Source organism: Engraulis encrasicolus, chromosome 16 (assembly GCF_034702125.1).
Source record: "Engraulis encrasicolus isolate BLACKSEA-1 chromosome 16, IST_EnEncr_1.0, whole genome shotgun sequence".
Lineage (NCBI taxonomy): Eukaryota > Metazoa > Chordata > Actinopteri > Clupeiformes > Engraulidae > Engraulis > Engraulis encrasicolus.
The window spans coordinates 20,754,502-20,759,501 of NC_085872.1; the positions used below are offsets into that span (position 1 = coordinate 20,754,502).

Consider the following 5,000-nt stretch of genomic DNA (forward strand, 5'->3'; position numbering starts at 1 on the left):
GTGTGTGTGTGTGTGTGTGTGTGTGTGTATGTTCGTTTGTCAGTGGCGGTTTTAGGAAATCTGAGGCCCTGGTCCAAGAACAATTTTGAGGCACACCTCCATAATAATCGATGCAGGAAAACGAATGCCATAAACAGTGTTGCCAGATTGGGCTGGTTCCCTCTCAATTGGGCTGCTTAGGATGGCCGTGTGCGGGTAAAAATGGCATTTAGCAGAAAAACCTGCTCACTTTTTGCCATAGAAATCAATAGAATTGGGCGGGATTTTGTGCTTCTAGGCGGGTTTTGAAAATGTTTTGGGCTGGAAATCATCAGCCTCATCTGGCAACCCTGGCCATAAAACGACGTTGAGGCCCCTGATTGAATGAGGCCCTGGGCAATTGCCCAAACCTGCTCGATGCAAAAAAACCCGCCTGTGGCGTGTGTTTGTGTGCGCTTGTGTGCGCGTGCGTGCGTGCGTGTAAGTGTGTGTGCATGCATGCGTGCGAACGTGCGTGCGTGTGCGTGTGTGTGTGAGTGTGAGTGTGAGTGTGAGTTTGACTGTTGGGGGGTGGTGGTGGTATCTCCGGGTAGTCACTTTATCATTCTGTCCTACTGGGTGAGAAGAACTAATTAAATCCAAACCAAAATGCATTTGCTGAGTGCTACACCATTGTGTTTTTTTCTCAAGCTCTAATAAGTTATTTATAAAATCTCAAGGGGGTTTCTCCAGAAAGGCCCTAGCTAGTGCATTACTCCTACAGATTTTGTTGGCCCCGAGAACCCTTCGCGTAGCGTACCTTGACTCATTTACATCTCAACAACCATCTCAGATCTTTTATGTGTAGCCTGCTCTGTAATGCTCCATTTATGGCTACAGATATGTTTGTGATGCACAAATGACTGTGTGCCTAAGGGTTGCTTCCCCTGTCACCGATTTCAGTCTGGACTTATACTTCATAACAGGGGCGAAGCTATAGGGAGGACGAGCAGGTTTGCCCCTGGGCCCAGGGCACTCTTGTATTGGTGGTGGGGGCCCCATTATGACTTTGGCAGGCCATATGGGGGGGCCCTATGTAGTGTTTTACCCTGGGGCCCTGTGTGCAATTGTTCTGCCACTGCTTCATAATGTTGATTTCATTTGAGAAGTCCAGTTTTAATTTTCAGAGGTGGCCTGAGAATATATCAGTGCACTCAGTCAGCAGGGCTGAATGTAATTAGGCTAATACACCTCAGGTCACAGTGGCTTTGCGATATTAAATGTGCCGTCAAACGAATGACAATAAACATTGGGACGAGCTCACAGCTGATTGAAAAGATGCTTGTTGCTTGTTGCAACACTACTAGCTTACAATTGATTCTCATTTCCTTTTGTCTTTCTCTGAATCACACATTCGGGAATTGGGTTGAGGCAGGGGCAAAGCCAGAGAGAGAAGGAGAGGGAGCAAGAGAGAGAGAGAGAGAGAGAGAGAGAGAGAGAGAGAGAGAGAGAGAGAGAGAGAGAGAGAGAGAGAGAGGGAGAGAGAAAGAGATTGAGAAAGAGAGAGAGAGGCGGGGGGGGAGGAGGTGTGCTCCATATCTTGCTATCCTTGAGATTTCCAGCTGCATTAAGCAGGAGTAACATCCTGTTGTGCAGCTTGGGGATGAGTAACAGGTTGTTTCAGCCATAGCCACAGCACTGCATGAATCCATAACACATCACCCACCACACCAGTGTTTCTCATTCAGGTTCGTCCTACATTGGTCAGTGCCAGCGTGAAACCTTGTAGACATATGGAAAAGGCTTCGACTAAGAGATTTGATTGTGTGTGACCTAATGTACAGAACAGCTTGATATGCATTGTGGTTTCATTGAGCCATACATCGAGGGAATGACATTATTGTCGTAGCTCAATGGGATGTGCACCTGCCACCTTTGGCCTTGAGCGTAGGCGACATCAGACATGCTCAAGGAGCCCCCAGCTGATTGCCATTGCCATTTTGTAAGTGTATATTTGCATCCTGATTCAAGTTGAAATCGTCGGCAGTACAGTACAGGGGTACTTGTGTTCTGGGATGAGGCAACAGGTATTATGGAGACAGAGGGAAATGGAAAATGCCCTTTTTGTTCAGTGACATTCTGACATGCTGTGAGATGTAAAGAAGTGGCATTGCACCTTAAATTGAAATACTTTTAAGCATAAATTATTAAACTATTATGGTCTTCATTTATTGTGCCGTATGTTAAAATGAAATAAAGTATTTTTGGAGTTAATACACAGTGTGCGGACCGCTTCATCACACTACCTACTACCTTTGTCTGGCACCTATCAAAAAAATGATACTTGATAACAGCATGCAATACCTCGATATCGATATTTAAACAGTAGGCCTATTAAGAAATATAGCCGAGTGTTTTTCTTGTCACTAATTTGTCGATCTCTGTGGGGGGGCATGGCTTTGTTCATGGCGGGCTTCTTGCGCATTTGTGGATATTCAGTTTGATTGGACTACACAGAAATGTACTTGTTAGCGATAATTAATTCATTTTCGCGATAAACGCACATCGCCACTCTTGATATCACGATATCGATACATTTTAATTATATTGTGCAGCCCTAGTAGGAAATCTGCACTCTATGTGTTGTCATTTATAACTATGAGAGTAAAGCCGGGACAAGTTTATTGTGTGACTTAAATTATTCAAGCAACTGCTTTTGACCGAGTGCATGCGGTACTTGCTTCAGAATTATCAGAGCACAGCGCACAATACAGGTGGTACCTTGTAGGGGGCAGATGGCCAACATGGCTCTCATTACTATTTTCCATCACTGTTTGACACTACACTGACCTCAACATGGAAGTGTAGAAGATCACCACCCCAACCCCCAACCCCCCCCCCCCCCCCCCCCCCCCCCCCCCCCCCCCCCCCCCCCCCCCCCCGTTACCCCCCCCCCCCCCCCCCCCCCAACCCCCCCCCCCCCCCTTGCGGTTTTGTCGATATTACACCACATGCGCGCGTCTGCGTACATTGTGTCTGGTGCTCTACCGCGTACAACATTGACATAAGATACGCATGGCGACATGTTCGTGCACGAAATGTGCTCCAGTACGCATATCCTTCAGCAAGCATGTTCCTGGCCTACCTGTTTGTTTGATGTGGCGCACAACCTACGGCTCAGTAATCAGCTGCAAGGTTACAGTGCACATTTATTGACTTAAAGGGACACTGTGTGAGATTTTTAGTTGTTTATTTCCAGAATTCATGCTGCCCATTCACTAATGTTACCTTTTTCATGAATACTTACCACCACCATCAAATAATAAATATTCATTATGACTGGAAAAATTGCACTTTTCTTACATAAAAAGGGGGATCTTCTCCATGGTCCGCCATTTTGAATTTCCAAAAATAGCCATTTTGAGCTGCAAAAATGACTGGAATTGGACCATACTAGAAAATATTTGTTTAATACTCAGTAAACTTTCATGAAAAGGTCAAATTTGGCAATAGGCAGCCCAATTTCAATGAGCAGCATAGTTGCAGTACCTTTTTTGACCATTTCCTGCACAGTGTCCCTTTAAGTCCGCTACTCAAAGCAGATAGGCTGAGTGGCATGCATGTTGCATATATTGCCCAGTTGATCTGACATTCATGGCATTCATGATTCAATCTCCAGTGAGGTCAACATCATAATGGCATGCTAATGAGAAGAACATTTTGGCACTAAAAGTCTGTGTGATGAATATAAATGGTGTTTAGAAAAGATGCTGGAAACTATGTGTCCTATGCAGATATGATTTGAAGAAATGTTTGTTATGTTCATTTTTTTCTTTTGTTACAAACTAAATATTTGAATAAAGATACTCACCTGGGCAAAATATTTCCTTATTGTACATTGGGATCCTGATTCAGTTCACGTATGTGTTTCCTTCCTTTGCTACATGCTCTGACGAGCAGCTCTAGGCCTACTGCTTGACGGATGACTGATTCTCCAGACAGTTTGCATTTTGAGTGCCAGTAGTCTCAACGCATCAGGAGATGAAAGGGTCCATGCAAAATCTGCTTTATTGCATCCCCTCTGTCCAGCTAACATGCATTTACAATGCTTTCACGCTGTGTGTGTGTGTGTGTGCGTGCGTGCGTGCGTGCGTGTGTGTGTGCGTGTGCATGTGTGTGCTTGTGTGTATCTTTGTCAGTGTCTGTGTGTGTGAGCGTGCATGTGTATTCATGTAGCGTAGGTGTGAGTGTGAGTGTGAATGCATGTGTGTGTGCATGTGTATGTGTGTGAACATGCATATGAAGTGTGTGTGTGGGCATGCATCGATGAATGGGAGTAAGAATGAGCGTGTATGTGAATGTGTGTGTGTGTGTGTGTGTGTAGAGGTATGTATGTATGTGCATGTGCATGTCATTTGTGTGTGTGTGTGCACCTGCATGTGTGTGAGAAGTGTGTGTGTGTGTGTGTGTGTGTGTGTGTGTGTGTGTGTGTGTGTGTGTGTGTGTGTGTGTGTGTGTGTGTGTGTGTGTGTGTGTGTGTGTGTGTGTGTGTGTGTGTGTGTTTGTGTGTGTGTGTGTTTGTGTGTGTGTGTGTGAGTGTGAATGCAGGTGCATGTGTGTGTATGTGCATGTGTGGATGTGCATTTCTGGCAAAAACACTATTCGAAATTCGATGGCCACTATTCGAATATTATTCGAAAATCGAGAAGAAAAAAAGAAAAGAAAAAAAAGATGTGCGTTTGCTGACTTAAGGACTCCCACCGTCATCCTTTGAAAACAGTACGAGGTGGGAGCGTAGGCCTGGCTACACCTCTGAACGTCCAGCAGCATGTTCACTGGAGGAGGGAGTCTGTGTGATGGAGGTGGCGACCGCGTCCGTGCCGTGAAATATTTCTCATTCCCTTCCCCTCCTTCCATTCTCGTCACGGCAAGGGGAATAATAAACCCCACTCGAACAACATTGTGTTCGCTAGTTGGGCTGCATTAGTTAGCAATTGTCATTGTTGACATTATCCCGATTTCCACGGCTACAGGGCTTTTAC

General features: G+C 45.3%; 1 protein-coding gene across 1 annotated transcript in view; it reads left to right on the forward strand.

Annotated features, from left to right (window-relative positions):
- The window catches only part of tacr3a (tachykinin receptor 3a), a 34,437-nt gene that overhangs the window by 1,257 nt on the left and 28,180 nt on the right, over positions 1-5,000 (forward strand). The gene's annotated exons all lie outside the window — the stretch shown is intronic.